This window comes from Peromyscus eremicus, chromosome 9 (genome assembly GCF_949786415.1).
Source record: "Peromyscus eremicus chromosome 9, PerEre_H2_v1, whole genome shotgun sequence".
Taxonomy (NCBI): domain Eukaryota; kingdom Metazoa; phylum Chordata; class Mammalia; order Rodentia; family Cricetidae; genus Peromyscus; species Peromyscus eremicus.
The window spans coordinates 73,213,326-73,235,725 of NC_081425.1; the positions used below are offsets into that span (position 1 = coordinate 73,213,326).

At 45.9% G+C, this 22,400-nt stretch overlaps 1 long non-coding RNA gene across 1 annotated transcript in view; it reads right to left on the minus strand.

Moving 5' to 3' along the window:
* Nucleotides 1–1,306: 1,306 nt before the first annotated feature.
* LOC131919494 (uncharacterized) overlaps nt 1,307–22,400 on the minus strand; it is a 56,586-nt gene continuing 35,492 nt past the window's right edge. The window contains exon 4 of the long non-coding RNA XR_009381268.1: nt 1,307–2,047. This is a non-coding gene — a long non-coding RNA (uncharacterized LOC131919494). The remainder of the gene's footprint in view (nt 2,048–22,400) is intronic.

The window sequence follows — 22,400 nt, forward strand, 5'->3', positions numbered from 1 at the left end:
GCAGAGGTGGCGTCTTCCCCCACCCACACCGCTATGTGAGGCAAGGTTCTGGGAGCACTGCTGTGAGGGAAGAGGCTGAGCAGAAATGTGAATAACGATGAATAAATATGAGGCAGGCTTGGCAGAGGAGGGTCAGGCTGTGCCAAAGCCTGGAGGGCACATGGTGCCAGGTCCAAAAGAACAACAGCCCCCAGAGCTGAGAGACCTTCTCCAGAGGCGTGCCCACACCCACCTCACCCACTTGAAAGCAAGATGGAGATCTTGAACTGTGTAAGACCTTTCCCAGGGACACACGGGGCCCACTTGGCCGTGGATTCAAGGTAAAGGCTTGAGTGTCTCATGTCTCCGCACGCAGACATAAGCCTGTAGAAAAGAACAGGCAACACCCTGGATTCTGCTGCGAAGTCCACCCCACCCCATGGGCCCTGGGGGAAACTGTGTTCCTGACGACCCAGTAGAGTGGAAAGAGCACTGATCTTGGAGCCAGACAAATCTGACCTTGCATCCGGCTCTCACCGGGGCATCTGGAACCAGCTACTTAATGTCCCTAAACATGGGAAGAATGCTTCAGTAATGGGGAGCAGGCTCATGGCGTTGCCTATGATAGGCAGTACTGGGTAATACCAGGCCATTTTCTAGTTCAGAACCTCCTCTTGACACTGCACCTCGCAACTTGCAGTTACGTTATGCCTTTGCAAGTAAAGCTGCTGCTCTATTGCTATTGCTGCTGCTCAAGTCCCTTGCCAGGCTGTCAATCCATGGGAACAGAACAGAGTTCTTTGTTCACATATGTCCCCAGACCTAACACGGCAGGGACGCTCAATAACAAGACTGTCACTGAATTTTAATTTGTTCCAGAGAAGACAGTTGCTTTTCTTTTCTTTTGACCCCACAGGTAAGTGAGATTCCCCTGAGCTAGCCACCAAAGCTGCATGAGTATCCTGGGATGTTCAAGACCGCACTGTCACTCAAAAGTATTAGGAAAGGAGATGGGGAGAGCCAGTAAACACAGCTGTTCTCTGGGAGCAGGCCTGGCATTTATCAAATGCACTGCTCTCAAGTCAAGGCCCCTGTAGAACTGCTTTAGTATGAGGCAACCGGCTACCCCACTCCCTCTCTTTGAGCAAAGTGAGCATGGAGATGCAGGCGGCCCCCTACTCCCGGGAGCCCCAAAGCCCTCTGGTCCTTGGAAGGCTTCTAGGGGGAGAGAAGCTTCCAGTAATTGCAGTACGGTTTCTTCACGAGGGGGAGGAAAAGCATTTCAGCTATAAGCAAAGGAGAGAGAAAATCAATAAGGATGTGTGTAATGAATTTTTGTTTCCAGAAATAGCCCGGCAGGAGCCTTGCCAGGAAGAGTTAGCACTAATCAGGGACAAGATGAGAGACACAAATCCAAGAACATTATTCAGATCTGCAGCCCCCCTGGGTGGCAGGATGGCAGCCACAGGACTTGCAGGGATCTAGGCCTGTGGGAGAGCTGAGTGGGGAGGGGATGGGGGGAGGAACAGTGGCCATCCTGCCTGCTGAGGAGGAACTAGTGCCTCTCTGACTGGCTTGGAAACGGAGGGCGCTCTGGACAGGCTGCACAAATGGATACGTTTTCTCAGCGCCTCAAGCCAGTGTTCCCCTGCCGTCCTGTCACGTTTTATTGTTGGGCTGTGGCACATAAACATGAAGCAGCCCGCAATATCGATCCTCAATATTGTGATCTTGGGTAGGTGGCGCACACTTCCCAGCTCAGCTATGCATTCTGTTATAGAGGAGCTAAGCACTCAGAGCCACACTAGTGTGGGGATTAGATGAGATGGCATGTCAATCACTCTGCAGGCACCTGCCTCCCTGTGAGAGGCTGGTAAACAATAGTCAGTATGGCTGCTGTTACTGTTTACTGACCCCACTGTTGTGATGATCACTGTCTTTCACCAGAGCATTCCAGATGGGTCAGGGCCATGTTTTCTTCCCAGAACACAACGTGGCTGAGCCAATGAAACCAAACCTTGAAGTCTAGGAATGAAAGCAGTATGTTTCCATTGTCTGCCGTGAACATCTCTGAGAGAGAGAGAGAGAGAGAGAGAGAGAGAGAGAGAGAGAGAGAGAGAGAGAGAGATATTCACTTGAAACATGGAAGAAATTCCCTCACAAAGATTTTAAATATCTAACAACTCACTCACCAATGACAGCGCAATGAGCTGGTATTAGCACTTCTTAAAATCCTCAGAAGTTTTTTTTCACTCCTTGCCATAATTTCTTTAAATTTAGTGAGGCAAGTCTGAATCACGCTATCAACATTTTGGTAATTCCAGTGGTTGCACTGGAAAACTCAATTTTGTTGGAGATATGGTTTGCATACAGTGAGAAAGACATGTTCTAGGGTAGTTTGCCAAGTCTTGACAAACGTCTGCACTCAGGTAACTACCACCTAAATCAAGATCTAGAAAACGTCCACCATCCAAATAGGCTCCCTTCTGCCCCCTTGCTAATCAATATTTACCGCCCCTTCCAGCCCCACACAATCAGTGTCAGTCACATCTATTATTGATTAGATTCATCTTTTCCTGAGTTCCATTTAAATGGAAACAGACCATATATAATCTTTTATGTCTGCCCCTTTATGCACAGCAGAATGTTTTTGAAATTCATCCACCGTGTCACACATATCACAGTTCATTTCCTTTTTATTGCTGAGCAGCATTCTATTATTCCAATACAGAAAAAAACTAGATCATCCATTTACCTGTTGGTGAACTGGGTTGTTTCTGGGTTTTGACCGTTCTGAGTCAAGATGCTGTGAATATTCACATACAAACCTTTGAACACATTTTCATTTCTCTCCCAAATGCCCAGGAGTGGTATTGCTGGGTCATGTGATACATGTGCATTTAACTCTAAGACACCACCAACTTTTTTCCAGACTGCCCGGGCAGTTCCCTTTCTCGCCTGCAGTAGTTCTGTGCAGTGTCTTCTAACTTGGTATGGTGTGACTGTATTTTTTATGAGTCTTTGTTCTGTTCCCCTTGGATCTCTCTAGCGTTTCTTCTTCTGTCCCTGTCTGCTGCCAACTTCTAGAAATTCTACCCCTCCATTCCATGTCTGAAGGGCAGAGAAAGGTGAAAGCGCTTAGCATTACATTCCAGCCCCTGTTTTAAAGACAGTGCATAAGGGACCTCAGGAACATCTCACCCCAAATCTCTCCTGTTTTCTTTACCACAATCCACATGTGCAAATCTATACGTACTTAGATCCTCCTGTTTTTCAGGCAAGAATAGCTCTGGAATAATCTCTGTCCGGTAAACTAAACACAACTTCTTAAACGGTAAACAGCTGGTCCCTAGAACCTTCTTCCCGATGTCTGCTGACCCAGGGAAATCTGTCTGTGACACACTGACACTGTCTGTGCTTCTTGACTTGTCGCCTGAAGTCATTCTTCCCTCCTGTTTGGCTTCTGTCTCACGCTGGTCACTAACCTCACGGTATCTGGCCACGGCTTGTCCTTGTAAACATAACCATTGCTTCCTACAAGGTAAACGGTCTGGATTATGCTCCTTTTCATGCTATCAATTCCTGTCTTAGATATTAAAATCTCCATATGTAGCAACTAAAAAAATTATAGAAGGTATTTTCTTACAAAATCATAAAGTTCTTGACTCAAAGGGGTGGGGGGGGGGAAGGGAACTGGTGTACTTTTTTCCAAAAATTCCAACATAACCAGATTTTTCTTGGACAAAAAAAAATTTTTTGAACAAAAAATAAATTTTTGGGATGCAAATTCCAAGATCTTTCTTTGAAGATCTGTGTCAATGACTTCTTTAAAACGTCGGTAATAGTCTGGCCCAGTGCAGCCCCTGAACATGCTCAGAAGGTTAGACTATCTCCCTGCTAGCTGACACTATTTTTCAAACTCTACAAAATGCAAATTCCTTTTTTTTTTTCAGGTATTTTTTCAGTTTTAGAATCAAGTAAATTACAAACGTTGGTGTCATTATTCTTTTCTATTTCAAATTTTGCATGTCATATCCATGATACCTCTGCCACCTCTGGGAGCTGTGTGTAAGGCCTCCTCTGGGAGCTGTGTGTAAGGCCACCTCTGGGAGCTGTGTGTAAGGCCTCCTCTGGGAGCTGTTTGTTAGTAACGCTTTTCTTGCTCTTTTTCTTTGCAACAGACTTTTTTATTTTAAGAGCGAATTGACTTTCACATCCAAAGTTTCCAGTTCAGGCAGAAACGCTGAACCCAAGAGGTTTGGGTAAGTTATGAACTCTGCAAAATGTGTCCTCTGCCATCCCCGGAGGCAAGTTCAGCTTCCAGCCATGGAGACACAACGGTCACACAGGCAGCAGAGAGGCAGGCAGCCAGTGCCCGTGACAGACAGATGATCAATAATGCTGTAGCCGCTTGAGGTTTGGAGGGCGGAGGTGCAAGGACTTCTCCACACTTGGTTACAGAACCGAAACCCTGCACACCAAAGCACAGCAGTGCTCCTAAGTTAGAAAGTTTAGATTTAGAGGACAGTGTGTTGAGAAATAACCATGAGTGCTACAAATATACAATTACAAAGACTTACAAAGGAAAAACAATACATGCCTGCTGTACCTTCGCAAAAACACAATGGTTGGGTCATGATTATCTTCCCTGTGTAGGTAGTGGGTAGCCTGTGTGGGATGTCTCTCTGTGTGTGCATGTGTGTGCATGTATGCATTTGTGCTGTCATTGCATGTGATCCTTAATCACTCCCACCTTGTTTCTTGAGACAGGATCTCCCACTGAATCTGCAGCCCAGGAATTCAACCAGGCTAGCTTGCCAGTGAGCCCCAGGGACCTGCCAATCTCCCCCTCTCCAAAAGTGGGGACTCCAGACACCCACTGCTATGCCTGGTTTTTTATGTGTTACACTAGAGACCCAAACTCAAGGCCTCTCCCATCATGGCAAGCTCTCTGCCAACTGAACCATCTTCCAGCCCCTCCTGATCATCTGTCTAAGTGCAATTCGTGGGGCACCTATTCTACAATAATGAGAGAGGTATGCTGGAACAAGGATTTGGGGTTGTAGCCTCTCAGCCTCAGTCTCTGCACGCTTTTGACTGAAGACCACTTCCGTTGACGGATGCACACAAAATGAATTCTGCAGCCTGAATGACATCTTCCTCACAGACGCCCATTTCCTCATGCTAGAACCCATGACTGGGATACCTTCTGTGGAAAAGGGACTTTGCAGGCATGTTTCTGGCTGTGGATTCTAAAGTGTGGAATAGCATAGACCCAGGTGGGTCCAATCTCATCACAGGAACCCTTAAAGCCAGAAAGTTCCCAGCTGCAGTAAAAAAGAGATGTGTGAGAAAAAGCAATGATGGCCACTTCTGACTTGGAAGATGGGGCTTGGGGACCACAGCTGAAAAAAGCTGACACCCCAGAGGCTGGGACCAGACCTCAGCCCACAGAGAGAGGAAATGAGAGTCTTGGTCCTCGACCACTAGAAAAAATTAACCTAACACCTTGAATGAAGGAGAAAGTATATTATTCTCTTAAGCTTCCAAAAGGAGTGCTCTGCTATACCTAGATTTTAGTTCTGCAAGATTTACACTTTCTGGCTCAAAGAACTGCGGGGAAAACGTGCATGATTGTGAGACACTGAGTTTGTACGAGTTTGTTGTGACAATAAGAAAAGAAATGCAGCTGCAAACAACTACAGAGATTAGGTACCCAGTATCACACACATGCGTGCAAAGGCACACAGACAAGTACGCACGCGCGCACGCGCGCACGCGCGCCCACACATACACACACACACACACACACACACACACACACACACACACACACAAGTTTTGGGGTTGTTTTTTGTTTGTTTGGTTTTTGGTTTTTCAAGACAGGGTTTCTCTGTGTAAAAGCCCTAGCTGTCCTGAAACTAGCTCTGTAGGCCAGGCAGGTCTTGAACTCACAGAGATCCTCCTGCCTCTGCCTCCCAAGTGCTGTGATTTAAAGCATGTGCCACCAACAACCCGGCTATGAAAGTTCTTTTTATGAGTCGGTTTTATGGGTATCTTTATTTTTCTTTGTGTCTTCATACATCAAAGGTGGGAATAACAAATACGTATTACTTTTATAATCATAAAAATGTTACTAAAAATGTGAAAGTCAAGGGATATACTTCCCTACCATGCTCAAGGTCCTGGATTCCATCTCTGTCACACACACACACACAAAAAAAAAAAACCTCAGTGAAAAAGTGAAGGTAAGAGACAAAACCTGCCATTACTCGGTACTGAACTTCTGTGTGGAAGTTGACTTTATTTAAATATGTGATTCAGTAAAAATCGACTTGATGAATATTATATGAAAACAAACATGAAATTAGATAACAAAACATTACTTTGAATAAAAAGTAACTAATCTCAAACAGGCAAGCATGCAAACACCACTCTGAACATGGTCCTGGGAATAGGGCTTCGTATCTGGACGTTTGCACTCCGAGTCCAGTCTTCAAACATCCAGTGCTCAGCATGGGGCTCTTAGCATGTCTGTGTGGGGTGGAAGGGACTCTACTGTTACACTTTTTCTTCACGGAAGAGTGACCCAGACAACTGATTAGATTATCTTAATGTAATTTTAAAAAATCTCCTAGTGGTGTTCCAGCCCGTTGGAGAAGGAATGCACTCAGAAGCAGCTATGGGACATTCAGTGACTCCTGTCGCTAGCACAGAGAAACAGTCCAGGGAGGGAACTTGCATTTTAAATCCATTCGATTCCGTGTGTGTGTGTGTGTGTGTGTGTGTGTGTGTGTGTGTGTGTGTGTTGAGGGAGGGGATATTCTGTAGATTCAAATCTTATTTGAAGGATGGAGGAAAAACTGTTACCATCAACATAAAGTTTATTTAAAGCAAATGCAATTTCTCTTGGAACAACCTGATTCTTCAGAGTTCCAGTTCAGGAGGAGTTGATGCTACCGTCCACTAAAGCAGACCACTCAGGGCAAATCTGAGCAGCAATAGTGGCCATCCTAAATATACTAAAAGCCAGAATAATCACCTGCTGTCTTACAGGAGAAATGGATTTTGACGGGGACTGCAGCCAATCAGTCCAGGTGGTCAGCTTATGGCACAACGAAGTTCGTGGGTGTGTGAGTCAAATGAACTTGGACAAGTACTTGACCTTGAAAAGTAGCTAAAGGTCTAGAGAGACGGCTCAGCCACCAAGGACACTGGCTGCTCTTGTAGAGGACCCGGGTTCAGTTCCCAGCACCCACATGGTGGCTCCCTAGAGAAAATATCCATAACTCCGGTTGCAGGGGATCTAATGCCTTCTTCTGACTTCCAAGCACACTGGACACTTACACGTGCAGGCAAAACGTGCATGTACATTAAATAAATCTTTAAAAAAGGAAATTCATTAGATGAATGACCTTGGCCGCTTGGTCCCCGATTTTGAAGACAAAGTAATAACAATACTACTTTACTCTGGTTTTTTTTTTTTTTTTTTTTTTTTTTTTTTTTTTTTTTTTTGGTTTTTCAAGACAGGGTTTCTCTGTGTAGCTTTGCGCCTTTCCTGGAACTCACTTGGTAGCCCAGGCTGGCCTCGAACTCACAGAGATCCGCCTGTCTCTGCCTCCCGAGTGCTGGGATTAAAGGCGGGCGCCACCACCGCCGCCACCACCACCACCCGGCTACTCTGGTATTTCTATTAAATTAGAGAATATACACAAAGCATGCGTGGAACATTCCCTGGTATGTAGTGAGAGTTAAGTAAGTGTTGACTAATACAATCCTATTATTAGAGAAACAACCTCCCTTCCCAGGGAGAAATCACTTGCACACTTGGGGATTAATAAAGGAATAATCTCTTTAATATAGCATTGGTCCATCTCTGGCTAATGTAAGAAATCCACATAAGAGAAATACAGACAATCACAGTGATTAAGCCAATTAAGACTATGAGTCCTTTAATTTTGGTCGGCGACCAAGAGCAGGCTCCTGCCTCAAAGTCTCCTGGTGCCAACGGTCAGGGTAGAGCGTTTTCAAAGGAAGAGAATCAATTACAATGCCAGGTGAGGGCCAGAGTAGCTCTGACACATTTGTTCTGGCAGAACATAGACATAACGTGACAATTCTTTTTTACCTATACCTTCTTCGGTCACTTTAGTTTATGTTTAGTGTATATAGGCATTAATTATTTGGGTTAATACAGTTGAACCATGGTTAGGGTCATGGAAATCCCAAATGTGTTGCCAAGGCAGATGTGATCAGTGTGGGGTGTGGGGTGGGGTGTGGGGTGTGGAGTGTCTGGGAAGTGTCTAAGTAAACATGAAAGAGAGTTAGGGTGAGAGGGTGTTACCCTAGTCACTCCAACTGATGCTCTAAGAGGAACTGGCCGTGGATAGAAGACTTTACTAACTCACATACACCTCAGTCTTCTGCATTCCACACACTCCATCATCGTTAAATCTCTTTTAGGTCCCAGTCCCAGGTTACACTCTGAACAACTTAAATACAGACAGGAGACTGCAAGACTGCAGTTGCTTAGGCAGGTGGGAAATTTATACAGGAAGGCTACTGCTAGAAGTAATTCTAAGTACACTGGTGTTGTTCTTTTCAAACACTTGTTACCCAGGGTAATCTTTCCTGTCTGCAGAATTGTGCTTTTCCTGAGGAGACGCAGGGGCCCTAGTGGCAGACCCAAACTTCAAGTGGCTGTGTCCCTGTGCTGCCCACTTGGAGCTGCCCCTTAGAGGCGTGTCCTTTGACGTGGGGATGGGTCTAATGGCCAGCTTTAAGTTAGGGCTGTCTCCTTCTGTTATGGGAATGAAGCCTCATTGGAGATCAGCCTTGGTGAACAAACATTAGCAGAAACTTTCTCAGCAACCCTAAGCTTCCATTACGATACAGAATTTTCATTCTGACAGTTTTAACAAGTCTGATTAGTATAAAACTATCTTCCTCATAAAGCAGGAGCACTCCTTTAGCTGAATCCTGCCTTGTGCAACATAATAGTTCCTAAGTGAGTTTATTAGTAAATCCTTCATAGCATCAATTTCACCACTTCAAGTTTCTCCTGCATCTCTACATGGTAGAGGAAGCGCAGGAACGATGCATTTGCCCAAGATCCCAGATGTGGAACACAGGTGCAAATCTGAACAGTTTAGCTCATTAGGTAAAGATCACAGAAAAAAAAGTTATTAACAAGCTCCAAATACTTTCTCATCTCCACAATATTTATACCAGATCCTGAGCTACAGTGGGACAAGAAAGTGAAATGTCTCCTTTGTAATTTAAAGCTCTCATCTCAGGACTGTTGCTCAATTTTACAGGCTGTGCACTGCACAACTCTAAAAGATGCTGCCACTCACTTAGGCAGAAGCCTTAAAGGAACCGGACTCCCGAGCCACAGAGCCATTGCTGTGCTCCTGAGACAGCACAGGCACTGGACGCTATAACGATGTCAGCAACGAGTACAGACACAACCAAAACTATCAACGGCTCGCAGACGCGCCAAGGACAATACTCACGCCACCGCCGCCCGGTTCTTTTCTCTGCCAGTTAGCTCTCTCTTTGGGAAGGACAAAGTGCTTTTGCAGATATCCACACAGTGCCAGTTACTTTGACAGTGCTTAGTCACAACAAGTTTAAAATAGCTCCTGGGCCCAAAGACTACAATAGGATCCTGAGCCGTAAAGGAAATGTCAAGGTGAAGTGGTCTCAAAAGACCGCTTTCAGGGAACAAGACGTGCCCGTCACCAGGTCTCCCAGTCTGGATTGGGTGGGCTGCCACTAGGACAGCCTTTGCAGCTCAGGCACCACAGTTCAGGCTCCACATCAACTAGGGTTTATTGTCTGCGTCCCCGTGACTCTCAGCACCCTGCAGCCCCTGAGGTCCTCCCCACCCCCAGTCGGGAGGAAATGGTGATGCATGCCAGCTGCATTTTGGGTACCCGGTTCAGGGCAGAGAATAGGTGTTCAAATATCCAGTTCAATGGGTAGGTGGGTAGGTGGGTAGGTGGGTGGGTGGATGGATGGATGGACAGACGGACAGACAGATGGACAAACGGATAAATGGGTGGATAGATGAATGGATGGATTTATAGCCTTCTGAGGAAGCCTCTCTGATTATGAATGGATCTCAAATTTAGTAGAGGAGCCTGATTTTATCCAAAAGGAATCAGAGTAACTTGCCCATCCTGAGCCTGGTGATAAAAGCTTCCCATGTCATCACAAGCCAAAGGCTCTCCAGTGTTCCTCCCTGTCTAGTCTGAGACACAACAGAGTCCACACTTGGAATAAGGCATGGCCCCAGCTGTTCTCATGCATACTCACAAGACCACATTCGTGAGGTTCCGAGCCATCTCCATAGCTGGGTCCTTTACAAGGAGCCTCTGGCTAGGAAGGTATCTGTCAACCCTGCGTTTGTCTCTCCCACCTCCTGAAGTCTGTGAGGACACAGACAAAAGAAACAGATCTACTCAGGGCTCTGAAACACTCCCCCCATTCTTTAGGCCTACAGCTACTTATTTTGAGTATGTGGTAAGTATATATACATTATTGTAAAAGTACAAATGATTAATGATCATATACCTGATTACAATAAATACATACAATATTTTAGTACAAGTCATTGGCGACATAATAAACTGACAATGTATACTTTTGCACCAGACATTTCTCAAGTACACACAACTGTGCAACATACATGCACAACTGCTGGAGTATACACATGCATATGTGCATAATCCCCACTAATTATTATAATTCCACATTGTCAGTTCTGTTATCTTGTTCCGTTCTACACATGGTGAGACACAGCAATTCCCAATCCCAATATCACATGACACACCAGATCTCCTGTCTCTCTCTGTCTCTCTCCCCACCTGCCCCTAGACACACACTGCCCTGGACTTCACACAAAGCTACACCAGCAAAGCCATGAAACTGCCTTTGTTCTGCCGTGTTCTTGGTATATCTTTTAAAATTCATGCAATACTATCCCAGCCTCCCACATCATAAGAATGTCTCCCTGGGTGAGACTTCATCTGAGTGAGACATACACACACCTACAGGGCTTTGATTTAATTCTCTTAGACTAAGCTGATTAGGTGTTGAGCAGGTTTGAATCCTTTATAATTTTATTGAATTAGATCATTAGATTTCAGAGATGAAATGAATGCAAGCCTGAACAGAGACTAGAATAACCAAATCTAAATGCATCAAGGGTTCCTTGAGGCTAGCCGTCAGGGTCCAGAGATGCAATAAAACAGAGTGTGACCGTCCCAACAACAGGGTGTTAAAAATTGACATTAAAATAACTGTTGAGAGGCCAGGAAGCCCAGCAACATAATTTGTCCAGAAGCTTCACATTTCTTAATGAAACCAAAGCGCATCGATCCTCAGACTCAGGGAACTCGGTCCTAATGGTTACCATCTCGAGTCATGTTACTATTATAGCCATTAACTTGAGAACTGAAAGCAAATGACGTCACTTTCCTGTGCCTATCTCTCTTGAACCTTTCTCAACAGAATCCAGACAAATGAGAAGGATGTACTTAAAAACACTTGTGTCCATATGGTACAGAGACAATGATGAGGGACGTGGGACTGCTTCTCTGGATACCCCTGGGCAACAGCCTTGTAACATCATGACAGAACAGCCATTGCATCTCCGTCATTACGTGGCTTTGTCCAAAGACTGTTCCTCTTTGCTGTCTCTATGCCCACTCTTGTTTTATTCTGTTTTTCTTTTAAAGATAATTCTTTATTGATTCTTTGAGAATTGCACCTCATGTACCCCAATCCCACTCATCTCTCTGCCCCTCCATATCTGCCCCTTACCATTGCAGCATCCCCCGCAAAAGGAAACCCCACAAAAAAATTAGTTTGAAACAAAACAAACAAACAAAAAAACCCTTGCTCCTCTGTCTTTCCCATCTCTCCAACACCTCTTCATTCATCCTAGTGGTGTTGGGAGCTGCGGTGTTTCACACAGTACACCCTCTTGTCCAATCAGCCCCACCCACAAATGTTCACTACAGTGAGTCATTGGTCTGGTTCAAGGCCTCTGGTACACCATCATTTCTGGACCCTCACTGAAATTCCTCTAGGACATCCTGCTGTTACCCTGAGTCATGGAGATCCTGTGAAACCAGTCCCTTCATGGGCTTCAGCAGGTCATAGATGGGGTAGTTATTAAAGCGAGTCAACCCAAGACCCAGGATATGGGTCTGAGTGGTAGGTGAACTGGGCAGTTTGAGCCTCTGGGACCACCCACCTCAGGCAAGGTGTGGAGATAGCTCTCCTAAGCCCAAGCCATCGGGACCAGCTCTCCCACACCCATGGTAAGGGATAGGGCCATCTCTCCCAAGTATGGGGGCCAGCTCTCCCATGAGGAGCAGGACCAGCTCTCCTGCTGCAGTGTCCAGTGAGAGTCAGGACCAGCTATCCCAGGGCCAGTGAAGGGCAGAGATAGCTCAGTACAGCTCTTGGATTTCAACGCCCATAGTTCCTATGACCCCCTGTGGTAACAGGGGCCATGGACATCAACACATACCCCAGCTGCAGCAGGACCACAGACTCAGACATGGCCCTGAGCAGGAGCTTGGGCCTGGATTTCACCACAGCACCAGTGGCAGCACAGGCCACCCAAATCAGTATAGCCCTGGTGGTAGCATGGCCCTTGGATACCAACATGGTTGTGGTTGGCTGACTGGACCCCAGGCATTCACACACCTTTGGTGGTAATAGGAACCATGGACACCAACTCAGACCCTACCTACAGTAGGGTCACAGACCCAGACATGGTCCTCACTTGCAGCCCAGGCCTGTATCTCACCATGGCACCTTGTGGCAGTTCAGGCCACTCAGATCTATATCCGCAGCCCTGGCTGAAGCATGACCCTCAGACAACCCACCTGGCCTCAAGTGATGGCCCAGACCCCAATATGTTCATGGCCTTTGGTGGTACCAGCAGCCGTGGACATCAACACAGACCCTAGTTGTGGTAAGGCCATAGACCCAGATATGGCCCTATACTGCAGCAGGGGCTAGACATCACCATGGCCCAGGTGGCAGCACAGGCCACTTAAATTAGCATGGCCCCAGCAACAGCATGGCCCTTGGACACCAAAATGGCCACAGGTGGCAGCCCAGACCCTGGGCATCCTTGTGGCCTTTGGTGGCAACATGGGTCATGGATGTCAACACAGTAGGACCATGAATCCAGACGTGGCCCTTGGCAGCAGACTGGGCCCAGACATCACCCTGGCCCCAGGTGGCAAGCAGGCCACCCACATTAGCCGGCTCCTCACCGCCTTCGCTCCTTCAGTTCCGCCTCTTTCCACAGCCCATGAACCACTCTGCTTCTCTTTCTCTCCCATATCTTCACCATACATTTGCTCATCATAATGGAGCCTACCCACCTGGTGCCACAGGGAGCCAGGCGGGCCTGTGGATGCCTTCAGCCAGCCCAGACTGTGAGAACCCAGCCTGGCCCATCAGTGTCTTTCCCCCACCTGAGTGCATGGCGTCAGGCGGGCCTGTGACTGTCTTCAGTCAGCCCGAACTGTGAAGACCGTTTGGTTCTGTTTAAAATTGTACAGATTTAGAGGTTTCATTATGAGTTTTTCACGCATGTGTATAATATGTCTTCATCATATTCTTCCCCATCATTGTTCATTATCACTCATTTCCAGTTCCATTCCCTAGAAGCCTCCTTTTTGGTTCCATACCTCCCCTCCACTCCCTTCCTTCTAGATGCCACATATGGGAGAAAACAGGTGGTTCCTGACTGTGAGATTATTCACTTAGCATGGCACTCTCTGGTCCATCTATTTTCCTGAAAATGGCAGGTTTTTATTCTTCCTTGTGGTCAGATAAAACTCCATTGTATACATGTACATTTTCTTTACCCATTCAAGCAGGAATAGCATAGCGATAAACATGGGTGTGAAGGTGTCTCTAGAGTAAGCTGGCTTTGATTGCTTTGGGTACATACTCAGAGGTATCTACATCCATTGTCAGGGCAATGTCAGGGCATGTCAGGGCAATGACATGTCACTCATGTTCATGCCTCCCCTCTGCCTTTCATTTCTAGAATAATGTCTCATACCTTGAGCCGTATCTTGACTTATCCACGTGCTCTTCATCCACCAATGCTAATGGAGACTCCAGCCACCAAGTTTCATTCTTCATCACTTTTCCCATGTGGTCAGTTGTCATGCCCTGATCATCTGCTCTCAATTTTTTTCTTTTCATTTCCACAGTCCTCTTAATCCATACCTCATGACCTCACCACTAGCCTGTTTTGGGAGTGGCCTTCTATCCGGTCCACACAACCCTGTCATCTTCTTACTATTCTATACACAGCTGATAGATAGATCAGACAGAACTTTATTCTCATCTAACATAAGCATCCAGATTTCTACAGCAGGGACCTTCTATCTGTCCTCCCTATTCATCAGACTCCTGTTAGACTCTGAACATGGGCCCTGCACTCCAGCCAGACTTGAACATGGGCCCTGCACTCCAGCCAAACTTGCTTTCATTCTGGCTGCAACACACTGCTTGCAGTGTTATAGGCACATTGGTGTTGGGTCTCAAACACTGACATATCAAAGCAGACAGTGGCCACCACTCTGTCACAAGGCCAGTACCTGGCATACAGGATCACTCACCCTGAACTCTGCAGCCCAGCCACTGAGCTGGGTTTCCCTCCCACAGCTCTTCTGCTCCTATGTAACTCAGCCATTTTGGCTACACCACTCTCTTGGTCTCCTGGCCTCTTGGTCTTCCCACTCTCTCCTCCCTGCTCCCCCTTCTCCTCTCATGACCTGCCTGCTCAGTCAGATCTCAGCCTGTCAGCAAGGTCCAATCTGGACTCTTCCAGCCACCTCGTCTTCTTATGCTCTGCCACATATCTCTAACAAACTGTCTCCATACTTCAGGAGTAATCATGTCACTCCTTCCTTCTTGTTATTTTTTCCTTCAATTGGCATTCTAAAGAATTTATTGATGAATCAATGGATATAAAAATGTGTGGATGCCTGGTACACCGAAGTGTTTTCTAACATTCAGACCTCTGCTAACTCTATCCTTCATGACCGATAAGAAAGACATTCATAAAGTCTTTGGAAATTGCTCCATCACTTGTGGCTTGAGACCAAGAATTTGTGTCATTCTGCCCTAGAATCGTGTCTCGAGTACACGATCTGTAGTTCCCCATGTGTCTTTGTTCTCCTTCTTCTGAGCTGCTGTTCACTACAAGAGAACCAGTCTCCAGGCTGGAGTTTAAGGAAACATAAAGGGCTCAGTGACAGCGCACGTACCTAGCACGCACAGGGTTCTGAGTTAGATCAAAAGAACTCAAATGAAATAAAGAAAAGGAAAGGGAGGGGATGGGAAGGGAAAGGAGGGGAGGGAAGAGGAGGGAGGGGAGGAGAAGGGCCAGGAAGAAGGGGAGGAAGGAGAGAGGAAGGACATAAAACGGACCAGCTTCACAGTGTTTGTGCACCCTTCACATGCTGTGTAACTCTAGAGCAGCTGCAATGCAAAAGGCCCGGAGTTAAAACTTCAGAAAGAGTTTGAAATGGATTGCTCTCGCTGTTTGGAATCTGTGTGGCCAGTGTCTATCTTGGATATTTAGCAGGGAACAGGGGACCACAGAAATTACAAAAGAACGCTTCTAGGGAGCGATCCGTGGTGAGCTGTAATATGTTTACTTATGAATTAGCCTTTAATCAACAGATTTAATATTAATTAATAATTCATAAGCTGTTCTTTGCATAGAAATGGCATAATTACATCTATGATTCAACCTAAAGTGTCCACTGTAGAATGTATAAAAAGTTAATTAGTAGTGAAATGCAGTTAAGAAAAAAAAGTCTTTTAATTATGTAACATGGCTCATTACAACAGATAATCAACAAAGCTGCCGAATTAGTCCTCGGGTGGCATTTTTTTTTTCTATATACAGCAAATAAACTTTTGTTTGTAGAAGATGTGTGTTTACCTTGGAAGATTTTAAAGAAGTTGCTCTCACGATGAGAGCCGTGGTAAGTCTGAGAATCAGAAAAGATTCTGTGAGGCTAAGAAAAAGGAAGATATGGTCTCAGCTATTCCTCGGGTAGTTGGGGAAATATCCAAAAACATCACTGTCTTTGTCCCACTGGGCTCTTGCTGTTATCTTTTGGAGATCTGAGCTATTTTAAACAGCAGGGAGACCTTAGGCAGCAGGAACATTATGGAAAATTAACACAATCTCTGTAGTGTACAGAACACGAAAGAAATAGAGAGAATGTACTCTTAGTTTTTTTATTGATAAGACCATAAAAAACAAGTCTCTGTCTTTAATAGCTAATATTGATTGTCTACTTGACAGGCTCTTAGAATCGACTAGGAGAAAAACCTCCAGGCATGTCTGTGATGGAGATTCTGGAATGGGCTGAGGGGGAACACCCAGCCGAAATGTGGGCAGCACCATTTCAAGGTGTCCATGGTTGGGGTCCTGGATCGAATCAAAAGGAGAAAGCGAACAGGACACCAGCGTACATCAGATTCTGTTTCCTGATTCCAAAAGATAAGCCTAGTTGTCTCCTGCCACCTTGACTTCCCAGCCATGATGTACTGTGCTCCTTAGAACTATAAGCAGAAGTAACCCCTTCTTTAAATTGCTGCTTTTTTTTTCCGGGGAGGGTCAAGTGTTTGGTTGCAACAGCAACAAGAAAAGAAGAAACCAGCACTCCACCTATCTTAAGCATGTGAACGTTAAGGCCAAGGACTCCTTGGAAAACATTCACAGTGACTGGAGGGTTGGCTCAGCAGCTCAGGCATTTGCTTCTTGTCCCAGGGACCTGAGCCGGGTCCTTGACACCTGTCTGATGGTTCACAGCTGGACATACAACAGCTCTGGGAAGCCACTGCCTCTTTCTAGACTCCAAGGGCACCTGCCTGCATGTGCACGTACAGCCAAAATAAGTACACACATACTCATAAATAAATAATAAAACTAATCTTTCATTTTTTGTTTTTTTGAGACGGAGTTTCTCTGTGTAACCCTGGCTGGAACTCCCTCTGTAGACCAGGCTGGCCTCAAACTCACAGAGATCTGCCTGCCTCTGCCTCCTGAGTGCTGGGATTAAAGCCACCATGCCTGGCTAAAATTAATCCTTTCTAAATCACAAAAGCATTTTTAAAGAAAGATGCAGCTCCATCCCTCATTCATTCATTATTCAGTAATTCACTCTTAAAACACACTGTTTCCTGAGTTCAGCCCAGTGTTGGAAATACATGTCTGGCAGAGATGTGAGCTCCATCCCCAAGGCTCTTTGAGTGGACCAAAAAGTAGACTTGTGCTTTGAAAATTACACCAACCTGGGTTTCCCAGCACATAGCCGCCACACTGTACATGGTTGTGTGAACTTGAGGAAGTGTCTTCTCTCGTGTTGCTTCCTTCTCTGCCAGTGGACGACTGTGTCTCCTCTGTGAGATCATGAATGTGAAGCGCATCACCTGCCTGGCGGCAGATGATGGCAATGATGCCTCCATCTTCCCATCTTCATGTCTCAGCTGGAAGAGGTTTGTTATTCTTGCCTCAATGTAAGATGGTGTAGCCTAAAGATGGGACTTATAGAATTGCCTATGGAAAATTTAATTCAAATTAATTACATTCTCAATAAATGCTATGTTGAGTAAAGGGATAGAGGAAGGTCTTATCCCTTATCCCTCCTTGTCTTGGGCTGTGCACCCTCACTGAGTGGTCCTCACTGTACCCATGACTTGGCCCCTATTACACCCTGCTATGAGATCAGTTTTCTAGGCCTGAATGTACTTCTCTGAGTACTCACCCACACAGTGAAGACTCCAGGCTCCATCGTTAGAATCTGCTCCCACCTTACCTCTCACATGGTCCTTTAAACAGGAAGCAGGAAAACATGATTCTTTTTAGTCCCTGCTGCCCTAGCTGAGAGCAGGAAGTGTTACCCTTTGGTCAACTACAGGTCAGCCTCAGAGGGTCCCCTGAGAGCTTGCTCCCCCAAAGTAAGTATCAGGGTAGCCCTGGAAGGCCCGTGGAACTTTCAGATCACCAAAGGAGTGTAAAGCCACTGCACCTGAGCAGTGACGATCAGCAAGGTCTCAGGCACCACTCTGCGTTCACAGAGAGAACTCAATACTGTGGAATGTACAGATGTGGCTCTGTTATACGGGCCACCCAGTCACACAAGCTTACCCAAAGCTGGGAACGGCCAGAGTTTAGTCACCCAGCTTAAGCGGTCTTTTGGAGACCTACTCTACAAGGAGGCTTCCAGCTCTCCAATTTCACAGCCTCATCAGAGGCTTTAGTCCATCTTGACTTCATTTTGACAAATGCCTGGAACACAGACTGCATGCAGCTTCCACTGCGGACATGCTCCAGGAGGGACTGGCTCTCATCCAGCATGTACTTGCTCAAGACGAAACGCACATGCTCTTGTCTAGAGCAAGCAGCCAATGCTGCTGACTCCTCACCATGGTCTCCTGCTGCTCCAAAATGCCAGTTTAGCAGAGACCCAAGCCGGTAAATGGAGCCAGTACATAGGAACCAGAGGGCAGTATGAGCCAGGCAAAGGCAGAAATACTCCAGAGGATACTGTTTGTGTCAGTCACTTCTCCTTGCTCTGCTTAATAGAAAACTGCTATTAGAAAAGTATTTAATCAACAGCAGAAAAGTAAATTAGATAGAAATAGACAGTCAGATGCACAATACATAAAATATAGACGATAGAGACATACATAGATGATTAATAGGTGGGTAGATAGATAAAAAGACATACAGGTAGATAATTAGGTAGGGTAGGTGAGGCAAGACATACCCCAAGGGTATGCCTTGAAAAGATAATACAGCACAGGGGTTAGGATGTGGCTCCATGACAGAATGCTTAGCTAGCATACACAAGGCCCTAGGTTTGATTCCTAACCACTAGAGAGGAGAGGGCGCTGGATAATAAGACAATACGGCAGAAACCTTTTAAAAGACCCTTTCTCTGTGTTGAGATCCATGGAGCCTAAATTTGGCAGAGCAAGCCCTTAAACACAGGCTTCTAGCCTTGGCTCCATGTCTCTGGATGCCCTTACATGCCATCGTAGCCTTAGGGAAATAAGTTTGAGTAATCGGTTAGTCCCGCTTCTAACACACAGCCCTGGTGAGTTAAATGGTCTGGGGGTTGTGCCCAGAGTCCTCAGACTACTGAGACAGGAGGCAATGCTGAAACCATTTTCTTCTAACCCAATTCCAATTTAAATCCCCGCAACAGCTGCTGGTGGTATTACGTAACTCCCTAGAGGCACCTCCTCCTGAGACAGAATTTTAAATAACCGCATCAAATCCTGGTGACCTTTGGCCATCAGCCATCACCTTGAGATTAACCAGAACACCATCTTCTCTGTCTAGACCCTCCAGCGTACCAGGTATGTCCAGATGTGTTCACACAAGAGCCATGTTCAGTTCTGCAAGCTCTACAGGCACAGCAATTGATCCTCCGTAGCATGGCTAACACTGGTGTAAAAGATGAGGAATTGCTTCTCTTCACAATGTATCATATTATGAAAACTAGCTATAAAATGTTAGTGAGCAGCAAGGACCTTCAATTCCACAGCAGACTCTTCCCTGCCAGCCCCAGGCTGTGCTATTGTAGTCCAGGCAAGTGGGAACCATTTGCCTGTCCATCCGTGATCACTGGAGTCACGTCAGCTTGGGGTCTGCTGGGTTTGGTGATTCGGATGTGAGAGGGATTTCACACCTACTTCAGCTGGAGCTAGAGTGGATTCACACCCTCTTACCAAAGCTCAAACCCCTCTTTTCAAAATTCCTCAGATCCCAAAGGCTTACTCTTTCAGGCTGGCCTTGACCTCTAACTCCTTGCTGCCAGTGAAATTGTTTTCACTCTGCATGTTGGTAGCCCATCTCCACCCTGGCCTCAACCCGAGTAAGAATCCACTCTTCTCACCGGGCGGTGGTAGCGCATGCCTTTAATTCCAGCACTTGGGAGGCAGGGGCAGGCGGATTTCTGTGAGTTCGAGGCCAGACTGATCTACAAAGTGAGTTCCAGGAAAGGCGCAAAACTATACAGAGAAACCCTGTCTCGAAAAACCAAAAAAAAAAAAAAAAAAAAAAAAAAAAAGGGACTCCACTCTTCTGGGCTGGTAAAATGGTTCCATGAGTGTAAGCGTGTAATGCGTACATCCTAACCATGTGACTTAGGACCCACATAAAGGTGAAAGGAGAGTTGTCTTCACAACACACACACACACACACACACACACACACACACACACACACACACCAATAATAAATAAAACAAAAAACCACTCATACTTCTAAGTCCCCACCGTGAGAGCAACTTCAGGTATTTACCAGTCATTATTAACAAAGACAGCTGAAGAGTGCATGAGGCACTTGTTCAGCACACCTCGCCTTGTGTTCTTGTGGATCTGGCTGACAACCCATAGGCAGACCTGCTGCCTGCAACAAAATTAAGATCTGGGGATCAGGGAGAAGTAGCTTCTTGTTCTTCACCAGAAAAGAGAAGAGGAAGGAGGGGGAAATTTCCATAGAACCTTGTCTTGGAGGCTAGTGAAATGACTCACCAGCACCAAGCCTGATGGCCTGAGTTTGTTCCCCAGAGCTCACAGTGGAAGGAAAGACCAACTACAGAAAGTCATTCTCTGACCTGGCATCATGGTGCATGTGTGCAAACACACACACACACACATACACACACACACACACACACACACACACACTCAATAAATATTTGTTTTCGAAAAGAATTGAGTTGGGGTCTGTCTTGGTCACCCTGGCCATGCTTGTCTTGGTTTTCATACGCTGTATGAAATTCCACCTGCCATCCCACCATGATTCTTTCCCAGTCCGAATTTCCTTCCCACTTAGTCTCTCTGGATGAGCCCAGGAGCCCTTTTTACACAAGAGAAACTTTGCTCCTTGGGAGCCCTTACTTTTGTACAGCTGGGCACAAAATGACCGCTGAGCTCTGCAGAATGGAGCAAGAGACTGGAAAGATGCTCTGGGTGGCAAGGACTTTCCTCAGAAGTCAGAGGAGGTTGATTGGCCGATTTGTCTAACGTCCTCTTTGCCGTTATACTAAGAAGAACCAAGAACCCCAACCAAACGTCAGGAATACAGCTGAGCCATTGGTGGGCAACCTCTCCAATGGTTTTGACCGAGTTCCTTTATTCAGGCTCAGTGGACACTGGTTCCTAACAATGAGCCAGAGTCTCTCAAAGAGTGTGTGTCCTTTAGAGTCTTCCTGGAACGCCGTCTCCACCTTCAAGTTCTAAATTCTGAAAATACAAAAGGCTGAACGCACTTGTTTTTTTAAGTCTCTGCTACCTCACTTCTCCAGCAACCACACTCCTTCCTTCTCGGACAGTCAACTTTAGTAATGCTTTGTGTGTGCTTGGAAAAGATTTTAAGCATCAGCAAACACACTCCTTTGTAATGTCATTCTTCTGTTCATTCTACTAACATTAAAATGGTGGCATGCTAAGCTGCTATTAGACACTCTGCTTTCCTTCATCAGCAGTAGCTCCTAGTGGTTGGTCCATATCAACACATACTGAACCTCTCCATTTCTGTTACAGTTGCACAATACTCTACGTTCCATCATGTACATAATCAATCGCATGAGAGTGGATCTTTATGTAAGTTTCAATCTTCTCCTATATAAACTAGGATACAATTATTAAACTTCATCTCAAAATCTATGCAAGGGAAAGTGGTGTTTTTTTTTAAATCATAAACAAGGGGACTAAAGAGATGGCTCATCAGTTAAAAGCACCTGACCCAGGTTTGGTACCTAGCTCCCACATCAAGCAACTCACAACTACCTGTAACTCCAGCTCCTGGCCATCCAACACCATTTTCTGGCCTCCCTGGGTGCACACAAATACATGTGCAAACATATACACACAGGCAGGCAGACATGAAGACATACACATGAGTGAAAATAAATATTTTTAAAATAATAAGCAAGAACTGGAGGTGTAACTCAGTGGTACAATCTTGCATTCTGAGTTCTACTTCTAGCCCCACCTAAATATATATGTTTTTAAAAAACCATCAGGGGTAAAAATCAGTCATTCTTTGATGTGTTCTGCATGCACGAAACACACACATGAAGAATATTTGCCCTCACCTTGGCATGTGTTGTGATGCCAATGGTACCCAGACTGTGTGTTTAAGGATGAATAAGGATGTGTCAGGTGGATGAAGGCAGAAGCGGTGTCCCAGAGAGACTCCAAAGGGCAGACAGGATTTGAAAGACAGTGCTAGGGAACCGGTATGCACTGAGACTGAGCAGAGAAGGACGGGGAGGGTGGGTTGCCAGGGGAGACAGTGGGCAAAGGGGAGGAAGGTGAGTTAGCAAGGGACATAA